Genomic DNA, 16,489 nt, shown 5'->3' with positions numbered 1-16,489 from the left:
CTCAAGCCGCATCTGTGACCTATACCGAAGCTCATGGCAATGCTGGATCCTGGACCCACTGAGCAAGGCCAGAGATCAAACCTGCATCCTCATGGATACTAATCAGATTTGTTTCTGCTGCTCCACAATGAGAAATTTCCAAAAGAATTAACAGCAGGGTCTTGAAGAGATATTTGCACATCAATATTCATAATCGCACTGTTCACAACAGGCAGAATAAGGAAGCAACGCAAGTGTCCACAGACAGATAAATGACTAAAAAAATGCAGTATATCCATGCAGTGGAATATTACTCATTATGCTTGGTGGGTTGTTTTGGTCTTTGTTTTTTTGTTTGTTTGTTTTGTCTTTTTAGGCAAAAGACCTGTGGCATCTGGAAGTTCCCAGACTAGGCGTCGAATCAGAGCTGCACTGCTGGCCTATGCCACAGCTCCCAGCAATGCTGGATACTAACCCACTGATCAAGGCCAGGGATCAAACTTGAGTTCTCGTGGATACTTGTCAGGTTTGTTACCACTGAGCCACAAAGGGAACTCCCTATTCATTCTTAAAAAGGAAGAAAAATCTGACACATGCTACAGTATGAATGAACCTTTAGGATATTATGCTAACTGAAACAAGCCAGTCACAAAAAAAAAAAAAAAAAAAGCGTGTGATTTCACTTATATAAGGTGTGTAGAGAAGTCAAATTCATATTGAGAGAAGTTAACTGATGGTTGCTGGGGCTAAGGAGAGGAGGAAATGGGATGCTGTTTAATGGGTATTGGGTTTCAGTTTTACAAAATGAAAAGTTCTGGATATTGGTTGCACAACACTGTAAATACACTTCACACTACTAAACTGAATACTTGGAAATGGTTCAGATGGTAAATTTTATATGTGTTCTTTCCCACAATTAAACTTTAAAGAAGGAAACAGAATCTGAAGGGCTGGTAGGACAACAACAGTATATCTAATATTTAGGAGAGGAGGATGAGATCAGGGCTGACAAAAAGCTGAAAGCTTCACAAATTTGAGAAAAAGCATAATCTGCAGATTCAAGAAGCTGTGTGAGGAGTTCCCATCGTGATGCAGTGGAAACGAATCTGACTAAGAACCATGAGGTTTCGGGTTCAATCCCTGGCCTACCTCAGTGGGATGAGGATCTGGTATTGCCCTGAGCTGTGGTGTAGGTCACAGACATGGTTCGGATGTGGCATTTCTGTGGCTGCTGTGTAGGCCAGCAGCTGTAGGTCTGATTTGGCCCCCCCAGCCTGGGAACCTCCATATGCTGCGCATGCAGCCCTAGAAAAGACAAAAAAAAATTAAAAGTTAAAAAATAAAATTAAAAAAAAGTATCCATACAGAGATGCCACATTGCTTACTGGGGCAAAATATCTCTAATTCCTGTGATTTCTTGTTAGAAGCCATGGAGGCCAGAAGGAAATAGCACACCATTTTTTAAGTGCTAAGAGAAAGGAACTGTTAACAGAATTGTATATCCAGTGAGAATATCCTTCAGGAATGAAAGTGAAAAGAGATTTTCTCAGATGAAGGAAAACCGAGTGAATTTGCTGCCAGTGGATCTAATCTGAAAATTCCTAAAGGATCTTCTTGAGACAGAAGGGGAATGATAATAGAAAGAAACATGGGCTGTCATAAGTGAAAAAGAGGAATATCCAGTGTTGGTATTTGATGAGGATAAAATTATTCTCCACTGAGTTTTTTCTTTTTTTTTTCTTTTTTTTTTTTTTTTTTTTTTTTTTTTTTGTCTTTTTGCCTTTTCTAGGGCTGCTTCCCGTGGTGTATGGAGATTCCCAGGCTACAGGTCAAATGAGAGCTATAGTCACTGGCCGTTGCAAGAGCCACAGCAATGCCAGAGCTGAGCCACATCTGTAACCTACACCACAGCTCACAGCAATGCCAGATCCTTAAGGCACATGAGCAAGGCCAGGGATCGAACCCACAACCTCATGGTTCCTAGTCATATTCGTTAACCACTGTGCCACAACGGGAACTCCTCCACTGAGGTTTTAAAAATGATGTTTGATGTTTCAAAACAAAAAACTACTGTGGTATTTGAAGTGGTTCTCAATGTATTTGCAAACAATATTTAAAACAGAAAGTCAGAAACTACTAAAAAAAAAATGAGGTGTACATGGGCCAACTGAAAGAGCTTCCAATGGCCAAAGTGAAGCAATTTGACCAAGAAAATAAGTAATATAGTATTGGTTTATAACCCAAAGTATAAAATAAATAGCTATGAATCCCTATTAATCAATCAATCAATCAATCATTCAGACAATCATCTAAATCAATCATTCAGACAATCAATAAGGAATAATAAAAATATTTTGTACAGAATTCCAAATAACATATGTAGGTGCTCTGTTCTCAGGACGTGCAGCACAATTTCCTGCTTTTAACTGTAGACTGATTATCATGTCTTATTGTTAAAAAGGACAATATAGAAAGGGAATAAAAAAACAGTGGAAAAATCTAACAGGAGTCAAGGTCAACAACACAAGTGCTAAGTCCTTCCTAGAGTATGTGTATCATTGATATGTGAAGAGAATGGCACTTTACCTCTGTGATCTTCTCCCCAAAGTCCATAAACTACATCTAATCATGAAGAAACATCAGGCATATTCCAAGCGGGGGACATTCTACAAACTAAGTGACCAGCATCCTCAAAACTGTCAAGGTCATCAAAAACAAGGTGTCTGAGAAATTGTCACAGCCCAAGAGGGGCCTAAGGAGGCATGACAACTAAAAGTAACTTGGTATCATAGATGGAATACTAGAACAGAAAAAACACATGAGGTGAAAACTAAGGAAGTTTGAATAAAAAGTATGGATTTTAAAGTACGGACTTCAGGAATTCCATACTTTAAATTGGCTCAGTGGTTAAGAACCCGACAGGGTCCATGAAGATGTGGGATCTATCCCTGGCCTTGCTCAGTGGATTAAGGATCAAAATGTAGCATCACTGCAAGCTGCAGCATGGGTTGCCATTGTGGCTGGGATCCAGCATTGCTGTTGCTGTGGCTGTGGCATAGGCTGGCAGCTGCAGCTCCGATTCAACCCCTAGCCTGGGAACTTCCTAGAGGCCCTAAAATATATATATTTTAAACAGAAAGTATATATATATTTTTGTTTGTTGTGGTTGTTTTTTTTGTTTTTTGTTTTTTTTCCCTAGGCTGCACTCACAGCATATGGAGGTTCTCAGGCTAGGGGTCGAATGGCACCTATACCTGCCAGCTCACACCACAGCCACAGCAATGCAGGATCAAAGCCACATCTGAGACCTACAACACAGCTCATGGCAACACTGGATCCTTAACCCACTGAACAAGCTCAGGGCTTGCACCTGTGTCCTCATGGATGTTGGCCAGATTTGTTAACCACTGAGCCATGATGGGAACTACTTTTTTTTTCTTTCTTTTTTTTTTTTTTGAGAGAGAGAGAGGGAGAATATGAACATGAATGCATACCAAGAGAAAAAGAGTAGGAATGAGAATCTAACAGGATATAAACCTGGGTTTCAGGGAGTTCCCATTGTGGCACAGCAGAACCAAATCCAGCTAGTATCCATGAGGATTCGGGTTCTATCCCTGGCCTTGCTCACTGGGTGGGGGATCCAGTGTTGCCGTGAGCTGTGGTGTATGTCAAAGGTATGGCTCAGGTCTTGTGTCGCTGAATAGTGTCTGAATAGACAGACTGAGCGAGGTATTGAAGAGGCAAGAATGCTGAAGAAGCTTTGAAGTATGCTTGTGGCAATGACCTAGGCTCGTAGCAATGATCTTGGCTTTTAGGGAAGCAAAAGCTAGCACACTGGACCCTGAGGCCCAGTGATGCACCACCATGGCCTCTGATTTTATTTGCAATGTCTTGGGCACTCAGTATGCAGGAGCCTTTTAGGACTGGCTGAGTCACTGGAAACAGAAATCAAGGAGGAAGTCACAGTACTCGGTACTAGGAAGGGGAGGTGCCTTCCACCTTCCTCGGTCCTGTAGTATTGCTACTTCTCCTCTGCAGAGAAAACATAGCCTGAAGTGTGACAAGTTCTAGCAGGTGTGAGAAGGCTCCCCGCCTTCTTTAGCCCTCTGTGATTTGGAACTACTCATTCTAGCCTTCACATGGACTGTATGGTCTCTATCAGGTTTTAGGATTTCATTATAGTTTCTTGCCTTATTCTCAAATTATTTCTCTTTTCTTTATAATTATTTAAAAGTCCACCAGTTGGCTTCTCTAACCATTACAATTTGAGAGATGAGACCCTGTCTTCTCCCATAGGACTCAGCCTTACACTATCTCAGGGACCTGAGAGGCCAGGCCTCCTTCTCTAAGCCTGGTTCACACACTTCTGGTTGAATTCAAGCAGTGAGAGGACACATTTTCCTTTTGAAAAACAAAGTTGGCTGTGGACACACTCTGCAAGTGTACGTTTTCAACTTAGAGCTCTGTGCTCTTTGTTAAAAGCCCCCTTTGGGTTAATTATAAAGTGCCTAAATTATATTTGATTATTTCAGGAGAAAAATATGCACTAGGACAGTGTGTCTGTGCCTGCAAATCCACTGACTGACATTCCATTCTCTACATTCCACTTTTTCTCAAGAAATGTCCTGACTACATGTGTCATTCAAACAAACCAGTTGTGAGAGGCATTGGGAGAAAGCATGGAGTCCTTTCTAGGTTTCTGGGCTAAAATGTACTTTGAAATAGCCCCTCCACTCCTATAACTATCTCTTCCACCCCTGTGCATGTATGAGACCTTCCCTTATGAGATTCCATACTCATGAAAATATGGATAGGATGAAACCAACATGGGAGTACCATCCTGCATTTTGGTTCTCCCACGTGGTTTGTGGAAGGAGAAACTGGCCTTTCATGGTTGCTGCATCTCATCCACTTTTACCAGAGTGGCTCCTGCTGCCTGAGTTGGTGACGGTAGGACTGGGCATCTTCCATCCCACCCTCTCCCTCAGGTCCTTTGTGGAACTGCTGCAAATCCACCCAAGATGGCATGTCTTCCCTTGGCATCTGTTCTGCAGCTGGGACAATCTCCATGGCATAACACAAAGGGCGATGTGGTTCGTGTTGGAAAGCTCTTGAAGTTGAAAACTGCTTTAACAGGCCAAATCCTGGAAACTTGTTTATGAAATGTCCTCATAACTCTTCACGAAGCTGCACTGGGTACATCAACCCTCTATGGCTTGGAGGCAACTGTGAGATGTGAGGACACTCAGGAGGAAATGTCCGTTTGTTTTCCAAGTTAGTTTAGCACAAGATCACTGTCACCCAAGCAATGGAACATGTTGCTATGGGAACTGCAAGGATGATAATGCTGCTTCAAAAGGTTGACAATTGGAAAAGCCTCTTTTTTTATGTCATGCCCATGGGATGCACATTTTGCTTAGATCATTACTGTTGAAAGTTTGTTCATATAAACTGTTTGGGAGCAAATAATTTGTGACTCTTAAAATATTTAGAATATTGAAATTTGGGGAAAAGTATTACCATCTAGGTGCATTAAAATCGCTTGTGTGCTGGAACTCTCACAGGCCTGATGGAGTCAGAGTTGTTATCAGGAAGATATAAAATCTCCCTGCAAAGCCATGTGGAATGGCCCATCTCATTCATGTCTTATCCTGGATTCAGGCCACTGATGAATGGTTTATGCACAGAGTCTTGGTGCATTTCTTTTTTCACTTTCGTCTCCTGAAATTTCCTGCTTTCACAATATAGGTTATAGAACCATGACAGTCTCTTCATGAAACCATGACTGGAGCCACATGCCATATGCCCCCATGCGTGTTTGTATCATTACACGGACATGGATGAGTGCATATCTATGTATGAGTGCATGGGTATATACATACCTATTCAGTCCTCATTGTCATGTGGTTGGGGTCTGTAGTCACCACAAACATGGAATCAGTGAACACTGAACCACTGTGCCCATGGGAAATTCAGGGTTAGGTTCCTGCCAGCCTCTGGTCACACTTTTTTGTCTCTTGATAAATACAAAAGCTTATTTTATGTGTGTTTCTGTTTAAAGACACCTTGTTTAATATACACTGTTGTTTCATTGGCACTGAACTCACAGCCAATTGCACTGTAATCCTATGTGTAAACAAAATGTATCTAACCAATGTACTTCCCCCCATAAAGTCCTAGACAACACTTCAGCACCAAACATGGGGGCCATTTGAAAGAGTTAAATCACACACACACACCACAAAACTGTGGGGAAATGTGGCACTAAATAGACCAGAGAAGGGGCATTTCCTTACAGTATGAGTGGAAACCGGAAGGCAGAGTTTCGCTTTGTTCAGCCTTAGCTGGAAATGCATTTGTAGGTAGATGAATTTTTCTCTTCTCTGTGTGTGTCCACATATGAGCAAAAGCACCCCAAGCCCTGACTTGGGGTGACAAATACATTTTTAGTGAATAGGTGAATTCTCTGATATGGAATCTGTGACTAATGAGAACCAACTGTATGTGTATATATATAAAATCAATAACATCTTCCCACCTGATGGAAGATCCAGTGGTGAACCATGTGGAAGCCAGGGCAGACCTCTGCCAGCCAGAACATACTGTACACTTCCTGTCCCTTGAGCACTTCCTTCTTCTGAGCACTCTGGGAATGAGCTCCCCACTCCCTGGCTCCTCAAGCCCTGGCTTTTATCCTCCTCGCAAGGCACCTACAGTGTGTGTTGGAGTGATGCTTTCTCCAGGTGCATGACCTGTTATCTTTTTAGGCTGTGCAGATGTGGAGGGTGAGCCAGGGCCCCATGTTCAGGGCAGTTATCCACAGCTGGTGGGTGAGCCACGTGTGGGAAGATCTGCAATATGGAAATGCTTGCGTCAGGAGACTGGAGGTGGGCAAGGCTCATCTGAAAGATATTATTGGCCTGTCTCTCTTCCATGGCTTTCTTTTTGTCTGGTTTACTGGCTGCCCCAGCCATCATGCAGATGACAAAGGAATGAATTAGCAGTCTAGAGACTGTGCCAGGTCTTGCCTGTACAACCAGGGAGGAGTTGCTCTTCACGTCCTCATCTGTAGAACAAGGTCATTTGTTTAGGGAAATCCTATGGTTCTAAAGTCCTTTTTGAAAAAAAAGAATTAATAATGTAATTCTGAGAAACTCGGATGGAATTGTGTTACAAGGTACTTGCATGCCATTTCAGAAATCCTGTTCTTGTCTGTTTTTTTTTTCCCCCCCTTAGGGCTGCATCCGTGGTATATGGAGGTTCCCAGGCTAGGGGTTGCATCAGAGCTGTAGCCACCATCCTACACCACAGCCACGGCAATGAGGGATGCAAGCCACATCTGCAGCCTACACCACAGCTCACAGCAATGCTGGAACCTTAACCCACGGAGGGAGGTCAGGAACCCAACTTGTGTCCTCAGCTATGCTAGTCAGATTCACTTCCACTGAGCCACGTTGGGAACTCCAGGAGCCCTGTTCTTTATGAAAGTATTCAGGAGATAATGCAATATGTGCTTTATATCTTCTCCACTTCAAAGCTGACTCATTTGCATAAAAACTTTTTGGATGGTTTTTATGAATGTTTTGGGTTTTCAGAGTTAAAAGAATTTTTGAGTTGTGATAGCATCACAACCCCTAAAAATTGTTTAATAGCATCAAGATTAGGTAGGCCGTTTTGTTTGGGATTTTAGTAACTGAGAAAGTATAGGTTGTTAGCAGCACTCTGGAGCATGTACTACACGTAGCACACGCTGTTAGTCACTAAAATTATACTGGATAACACAACAGGATTCCCATTTTTCAGTTGATGAAACCAAGGTTCAGAATGGCTAGGATGTCGGATACACTCTTCAAATCCAAGTATCCAGGTCCCATAACCTACATTCTTTTCCTTTGGCTTTGCAAAGTATAACACTCTAAATGTACATTAGATTTTATCGGCCAAATGTGGAAATTATGTTTTGCAATTTTTAGCTCCAGTGTAGTTATAAGATCTAGTATATGGGAATAAAGACATTGAGGATGTAGACTTATTTTACTAGGAACCAACACCTCAACCCTTGTGCAGAACAAAATTAGACTTTAAAAAAATACACCCAAGATGTTATTAAAAGAAACTTTCAAATATAGTTTTATATAATTCTGGTAGTATTGCTTTTAAGCTGGTAGCTGCTATATATGTTAGTTGCCTTGTGCATCTACCAAGCGAAAAGCACTGTACTTAGCAAAATTGTCAGCAATTTCTTTAGATGCCCTTTGACTCTCTGGTGAGCAATCAAAACATTCCCATCTACTCCTCAGGGAGAGTCTGAATGTAAACACATCATTCCTTCTGTTCAGCTCCTGGGCACCCTCTCTACCTTTCTGAGTCTTCTGCCCAAGTTGGTTACCTTGTCACCAACATCCCACTCATGAAAGGGTCAGCACTTCCCTGAGGACTGCTCACCACTGGTCACCTTTCTCTCCTCTCCCAATCAGGACTGTCTTGTCACATCACATCACCTTTCACTCACCAAGTGTTTATGGAGCATTCAGCTCACGCCAGACACTATTCGAGGTACTGGGAACACAGCAAAGAGGAAAGGAGAGTAAAATCCCTGCTTGGGGCTTACATTCTAGTGGAGAAAAGAGAAAACAAACAAGAGATGGGGACCGAGTGTTGCTGGTGGACCTGGCAGTGTGCTCCAGAGAGGGACCAGGAGGAGGAAAGGACACCTGAGTGGATGAGACCGAAGCTGGGGACCAGTGAGGGAGGGGTGGGAACAGTGTGGTTGTGGGGGACAGAGGACAACGTAGAAGAGGCCTGGAGGGAGCAGGTGCAGGGAGGGACTGTGAGCAGCCAGAGGCCCCGGGATGGTGGCCTAGGTGGGACCCGGCCAGCAGCGGGGAGCAGAGGGTAACCACTGCAGGTAGAGCTGGGGATGGGCCAAGGGAGCTGGACTCGGTAGCTTCCAGCAGTAGGCATAGAGACCAGGTGGAAGTTGTGCTCCTGACACTTTCCAGTTGGGCCGCATCAAGGGTCCACCTGCCCGTGGTTCCCACCCAGGGAAGGAAAGGAAAGCATTCTCCATCATCCGAAGACAGGGGGCTATGAGCTCCAAGCACGCACTCTGCAGCCAGGCAGGCCTGGGAGCTTCACAGTGTCTCCTCAGTCCATGGGGGGGGCGAGGTGCCAAGGCAGGCGAACTGGGGCTCGGCGGGGGGCGTAAAGCCTCTGCAGGCAGCATGGGGTGGCGGGGGGTGGGGGGCAGCCTCGGAAGGCCACACGCGGGAAGACGGGGCCTTAGCAGGCCCTGTGCGGGGCTGGGGGGGGAACCCCCCTCGGTAGGCCGTGCGGAGAGGCAGGGCTTTGGCAGGCCTTGTCCTGGGGGGGCGGGGCCTCGGCGGGCAGCGCGCGGGGAGGCGGGACTTCGGTAGGCCGCGCGCTGACATGGGGGGGGCCTCGGCAGGCCACGTGCCAGGGAGGAGGGGCCTCGGCAGTCCATGTGCCGGGGGGCGGGGCCTCGGCAGGACGGGTCCTGGGGGGGCGGGGCCTCGGCAGGCTGTGGACTGGGGGGCGCGGCTTCTGCGGGACGCGCGCAGAAGCGGGGGGCGGGGGGGGGCGCCTCTGCAGGCGACGTGCCAGGTGGGCAAGGCTTCTGCAGGCCGCGCACGTGGGGGGGCGGGGCCTCGGCAGGCCGCGTGCCAGGGAGGAGAAGCCTCTGCAGGCCAGATGCCGGGGCGCGGGGCCTAGGCAGGCCCTCTGCCAGGGGGGCGGGGCCTCGATAGGCTATGTGACTGGGGGGCGCGGCTTCTTCAGGCTGAGCGGGTGAGGCGGGGGCTCGGCAGGCCTTTTCCTGGGGGGCGGGGCCTCAGCAGGCCACGCGCGGGGAGGCGGTGCTTCCACAGGCAGCGCGCGGACAGGGCGTCCTTGGCAGGCCGCGTGTCAGGGAGGCGGAGCCTCGGCAGGCCGCGCGCGGGAAGGCGGGGCTTCGGCAGGTCGCGCGCTGACAGGTGGGGCAGGCCCTGTGCCAGGTGGGCGGGGCCTCGGCAGGCCCTCTGCCGGGGGGCGTGGCCTCGGCAGGCTTTGTGACTGGGGTGGCGCGGCTTCTGCCGGCCGAGCGGGGGAGGCGGGGCCTCGGCAGGCCGTTTCCAGGGGGGCGGGGCCTCGGCAGGCAGCGCGCGGGGAGGCGGGGCTTCGACAGGCAGCGCGCGGACAGGGGGTCCTGGGCAGGCCGCGTGTCAGGGAGGCGGGGCCTCGGCAGGCCCTGTGCCGGGGGAGCTGGGCCTTGGCAGGCCCTGTGCCCGGGGGGCGGGGCCTCGGCAGGCCGCGGGAGGCGGGGGCACACGGCTCACACCCAATCCCAGGCCCAGCCGAGTTCACAGTCCGCTGCCATCTTGAATGGCGGTGTTGCTCTTAGTTTCCTCAGGAACCGTTAGTTTTTTAACGGCTGGCGCAGCTGCTTCCCTAACTGGGGTCTGCAGTGCAGGCGTGGTGTCTCTGCACTGCGCCCTGCAAGCAACTGAAACCCGGCCAAGCACAAAGGAAAAGAAAAGGTAGACTTTGCTTTATTTCCCAGACTGTACTTTTATGAGCAGGGAATTGTTAATGGGCTTTGTAGGTGACAGTTGAACTGCTGAGAAGAAGGAGGCCTGAGGGGGGCGCAGAGGAGTCCAGGGCATCAGAAGAGCCAGTGGGGAGCAGGTGGTGGTGCTGAGGGAGTGAGGGGGCGGTGGGGACGACGGAGATGAGATGTGAGGGTGGTGGTGAGATCTGGAGGATGGTGATGAGGTGGGAGGATGGCGATGAGATGGGAGGGTGGTGGTGAGTGGGAGGTTTGTGATGAGATGGGGGGGTGAGGTGGGAGGATGCCAGTGATGAAGTGGGGAGGACAGCGATGAGGTGGGAGTACGGAGATGAGGTGGGAGGATGGTGGAGTTGAGCTGAGAGGGTGGTTAGGAGATCTGCGGTGAGGTGGGAGGATGGGGTGAAGGAGGAGGGTGACGATGGGATGGTGACAGCTGTGATGAAGTGGGAGGTCGGTAATGAGGTGGGAATAAGGCGGGGTGGATGGTGATGAGGTGGGAGGACAGCTAGAGGAAGTGGAGAAGGGGCTGACTGCAGGGCCAGCAGTGAGAGGGCTGTCACACAGCGCAGGAATCTTGACAGGCATCCAGCTTGAGAGGAAAGCCTTCAGGAAGGAGGGGCGTTGGGTGTCATTCAGATGGGCCCAGTTATGGTAGATTGAGGACGGTATCAGCACTACTAAATATCAAATAGACAACCTATCAGCATCTTGTACAAACCTGTAATGGAAACGAATCTGGAAAAGACTAGATATACACATGCAGGGGTATAATGGAATCACTTTTCTGCACACCTGACACACAACATTGGAAATCAACTCTACTTCAATAAAAAAGTTATTCAGGAGGGGACAGGAGCAGAGTAATAATTAGATTATTGTGGTGACAGTCGCCAACTTCCAGCCCCCTTTGGTGCTGGGCTCCTCCTTCGTCGTCTCACAGGTGTGAATGCCTCTGACCCTCTGCCCAGACGTGACTCTTGCTAGAATGTCCATGTTAGAGGGGCTGTGACTCTTTAAAAGGAATTTTTCCCTGGTGGGGTCCCCAGCGTCCCAGGCCTGGCTTTCCAAGAGTGGTCATGAGGGGCCAACTCTCACAAAAGCCCTGGGACTGAGAAGGCCTGCATCAGCTTCCACCTGGAGCCATGGAGGTGGCCAGTTACAAATGCCTTTTTAATGTTGCTCCCAACACTCTGTGACATATCAGGCTATTGCTTCAGGTAATTTCATCTTGAGGCCACTTTCCATTTTATTTCTTATTTTCCTGAAGGGATATTGTCCTTGTCAAGTAGCTGACGAGGTGAGGGATCGTAACAATGTGTTATAACTTTGTAAAATTTCTCACCCAGCTCCCTCCCATCATCAACTCAAGACCTAAGATACCTGAAAAGCATCTCTTCTCTCCTCCTTTTTCTTTCTCTGGCTGGTCCTGACCAGAGGGCCCTAGTGAGAGCGGCTCCTGATAATGTCAGGATCTTCTTCGGAACCTGCAGCATAATTCATTTTCCCCGGAATGGATGTGGAGCCTCCCAGTGCTTCCAAATTGGGCTGCACCATCTCTGAGACTTCTGTGTTCCATTTTCTCAATGCTCCAATGAATTGTCAAGACAAAGCTTTGTGTCAAGATAGAGAAGCATCTTTTCCCAGGCCTGCATTTCTGGCTGGGAAACAGGAGCCCAAATCCTAAATGTGCCTATTTGGTCAGCTTACAGTCCAAACAGCGATTTTGGAAATGCGGAGTTTGCAGAGCCTGATGCTTCTCTTGCAGTTTAAATCTGCACGGTTGTCACCAGTTACAGAATGGCAGAAGGCTTGCAGTGTGTAGAGGAGGACGATGGACAAGGAGTCAAAGAGAGAAAAGAGCAGCACATATCCTGGTTCAGCTCCTCCAAGTTGCCATTAAAAGTGCATAATTTCACCAGACTCTAGCCTCAAACATCCATGGTCAATTAAAAGCTGTCTCCGGTCAATGGGTTGTGACACAGAGTTTCTATGTTCTAGGGACACCTTCTACCCTTTAGACAGACTGCCTTTCGCCCTGAAAAATGGCATCCAAAGCCCCACTGTCAGCTAACAAGTGTGTAACTTGCATTGGTGGCACCTTCAGGTTTCATGGCATTTCCTATCTCTTCACCATGTATAGGCTGTGCGTTAAAACTTCCGAAATCCCCTTTTCTATTCTCAAGGGTTCCCACACCCCAGATGATGATGGAATCCGCAATTATAATAAGCAACTTCCAAACAAAATTGAGGGCCCTGCTTTCCTTACAACCATTGCTCTTTTCCCTATAATTCTTCAAACTGGCCCAAGACATTTTAAGGCTGCTGTCTTTGGCTTCTGTGCGGAAAAGCGTGCCTCCTGGTTTCTTCATCTGCTGAAGATGGACCTAGTCCCTTCTCATTTCTTACCCTAAGCTGTGAACCTTTTGGTAATGATGATTTGTAGTCTGAGCTCTCTGGGGTCCAGAGAGAGCTCTGCAGGTGCCTGTCAAATGCTCGACCTGAGAAAGACCAAGCCAAGCTAAATCAAGCACCATGACTTGACTCAGCTTTCCAAGTTCTGCAGCAGAACAGCAACCCCCCACCCCCACCAGGAACAGAACCTCCCATCAACAGCTTCCTCTCTCCCCCTGGGTTTCTCCCAGGAATTTTTTGAAGATTGCCCGTGGCTGCCAGCCTCATCTGCCTTTTCACTTGGCTTGTTCCTCCTCTCCCAGCTATTTGCGAAAATAACAGGGATTCCTCCCCCTCTTGTTAGAACAAAACTTGCTAGGAAGTTGACCCTAGTCTTCTGAGGATTCCTTGTGTTGTCCCAAAGCCTGTCAGGTAATTTGTAAGTTTGTTAGTTTAAGTGGCAGAGCTAATGGCTTTTCTCTAACCAACTGACTGGTTGGTTTCCCCTCTGCCTCTGAGAAGCTTCATTCTAGAGTCAGAGATGTCCAGGCACAGCCTTCTGAGTACACTCTCCTCTTGACTTTGAAATCTTCACTGGGCTTTGCCTGCATCTATGCTGGACGATGAGCCTTGGCAACACATGAGGACTTCCATGCCTCACTGGTCAGCACCACTGTGCTGCTGGGCTGGAGCCTCCATCCTCCATTCCTATATCTATGCCTACTTTTCAGGCTCACTGGTGAAGAAATAGGATGAGGAAGAAGGAAAGGATCAGAGGCAAGGAGCATGGTCTCACTGACAGTCCATAAGCGTGAATATCTGAGGTTCAGCTCCTTTTATGCAGGTTTCACAGCTGAGAAACTGAGCCCACCCAATCCTCATTCTGTCTTCACACCACAAGGCTGGCATGGGCAGAGTGCCATCAGGAGAGAACACAGCTCCCACCATGGAGAAACCCTCTAAACTTCCTTGCACCAAAGTCTAGTTCCAACAGCATGTGGCCCATGGAAAATGCAGCTGCGGTCAAAAACTGAGGTTCTCAGACAGCCTTGCCCTTGCATCCTAGCTCCTGGCACATGCTCCTTCCTGGTTCGCCTACCATGAAGCACGTGACCCCTCTGATGAAACACAAGTGTGATGACTGACATCCTGGGTCTCTGCCCATGGCAAGTAGGCCCCTGCAGTCACTGGACCACAGTTCTCCCCCACCAAAAGACCCTGCAGGCCATGGAGCACCATGGCTTACAGCAGGATTTTGGCCCCCATCACTAATGTCATCCCACTAAGTATGTGCCAAGAAGACTCTTGTTAAGCCTAAAACCTAATTTGATATGTGGAAGATCCATCTTCACATAAGACCTCAGACTGGTGACAGTTTGGTTTACAGAGAGAGGGTCACAGTCCCAGAGGAGAGATCTACCCAGCAAGGGTGCTCAATGAGGAAGACAGAGCTTTATCCCCTTATTCCTGCAGCATCCACCCTTGACCTTCATGGTTCACTTTGGTCTCAGGCTTTCTCCCAGGGTTGAAGTGAGAGTGTGGGTGTTGTTCTGTACCTCTCCTAGGTCTTAATTATACAGCCAGCACTCAGCCTCCTCCCACACTCTGGCCCCTCAATCAGCCCTGGACACCTAATGTGGATATGACAGACATGCAGCTGCTGCGACAGCCCCTGATGAGTGCCAAGACCAGCCTTCCCAGTGAGTCCACTCAGGACCTGAGGCATTGCTCAGCTGGCTTGCTGCCACCAGCAGCGCTCAGTCAGGTGGTGGTCCTTCCTCACCCAGCAGAGCCAGGCTCTCCTGGACTGTTAACATGGAATTTGGAGGGAATCTTGTGCCTCAAAGAGCATCACTCTTCTGGGGAGAGAAGAGGAATGCATGTGACAATATTAAAGCCAAGGCTGTGTGGTGAAAGTTTAATAGAACAAATATATGGCTGGCTGGCTGAGGAATAATAAAATCACTCTGATGATGAGGACTTTACTGCACTGGTTTCCAGACCCTTGTTTGCTAAATAAATGTATTTACTTGGACTCCAAGCTACTGGGTGACCTTGGTCCAATGACTCCACTTCTTCCAGCCATTGTTTCTTCATTGTAAACTGAGAGGATGGGGCTCTGTGAGTGATTCTTAGAGTATCCTCGTACTGGGGGAGGAAGTCTCATATTTTTGGAGCATAAATACACTCTACCAGTTACTGGGCATGTTTTCAGGGGGGCAGAGTTGACCCTAGTCTTGTTGCTCTTGTGCTGGTGGCAGGAAGCCATTGTTGCTGCCTTCCAGGACATTGTTGTCCGATGGGGAATGTGTGATGGGGTCTTTCTAAATCCCCTGACCAACCCCTCCCCCTGGTCAAATAAATTCCAAAACTATTTAAAGAAACCTCTGAAAGACTGAGATGAAAGTATTTGTACTGTAGATGTCCCCCAGATGATTCATTTATTGGTTGATGAATTTTAGAATGTGTGATTAGATTTAGTCTAAGATCATAAGTCCTTTCTTATGAAATGTACATGCAGCTAGCACCCATGTCTGCATTATTCTCTGGGACTTGAGTAAGAATCTTGTTTGAAAGGCACTGCTATCAGGAAGCAAAGTGTTTGGGGTGTGTGCAGCCTGAGCTTGGCCAAGAGTTGAGTCCCTCTGGTTCATGCAGCTCTACCAGATAACCTGCTGTCACATAACCTACTGCGATGTTTCATCCATGTAGAGTATGTTAGCAGCTGTCCGGTGGGGCCTAGAGCAGCTCACTGTAGAAAGGAGTGTGGAGAGAGGGGTGGCTGAAGTGGGTATGGGGTCCAGAACAGGGCTCTCTGAGGGGAACCCAGGAAAGGTGTCTGTGTCAAGACTGATCACCCCACAGCACCATTGGATTGATTGAGGTAGGGAGAGTGTGATATGAAAAATAGCAAACCCAAGGAGTTCCTGTTGTGGCACAGTGGAAACAAATCTGACTGGTATCCATGAGGATGCAGGGTTGATCCCTGGCCTCACTAAATGTGTCAGACATCCAGCATTGCCGTGAGCTCTGGTGTAAGTCATAGACATGGCTTGGATACCTCATTGCTGTGGCTGTGATCAGCAGCTGCAGCTCTGACTAGATCCATAGCCTGGGAACTCCCCTATGCTGTAGGTGCAGCCCTAAGAAGCAAAAGACAGAAAAATAGCAAACTCGGGATATGCAATACACACATATATATTTTAGATTTCTTACATGTATAGCCATGGCACTGACAGTTGATAAAATGGGTTCATTGATAAAACCGTAGGTATTGGCAAGATTCTTATGTTTCTTAAAGAGAGATTAATACATATAAAAGATTAGAACTGTTAAGGAATGAATGGCTTAGGAATAACAATTAATTGTCTAGTTGTGAAAACAGCCTCTCTGCCTAGATTCTGTAGGCATGAGTACAATGAAATGTCAGGTTTTCTGGGTTTTTTTTTGGCTGTACCTGCAGCATAGAGAAACAGGCTAGGGACTGAATCCCACCTAAGCTGAAACTGTGGAAATGCCACATCCATAACCTGCTGCACCCCCGTGGGAACT

The 16,489-nt window shown here is 47.7% G+C and overlaps 1 long non-coding RNA gene across 1 annotated transcript; it reads left to right on the top strand.

The window, feature by feature from the left end:
* Window positions 1-10,361: 10,361 nt before the first annotated feature.
* LOC146396357 (uncharacterized) lies at window positions 10,362-14,978 on the top strand. The gene is made up of 2 exons (XR_014827712.1): window positions 10,362-10,514; window positions 11,893-14,978. It is a non-coding gene; the product is annotated as an uncharacterized LOC146396357 (long non-coding RNA).
* Window positions 14,979-16,489: the final 1,511 nt, after the last annotated feature.

Source organism: Sus scrofa, chromosome 14 (assembly GCF_054392235.1).
Source record: "Sus scrofa isolate SSC_HxYL_T2T_F1_AM1 chromosome 14, Sscrofa_HxYL_maternal_Yorkshire_Landrace_v2.0, whole genome shotgun sequence".
Classification (NCBI taxonomy): domain Eukaryota; kingdom Metazoa; phylum Chordata; class Mammalia; order Artiodactyla; family Suidae; genus Sus; species Sus scrofa.
This window is presented reverse-complemented; position numbering and strand designations above follow the sequence as displayed.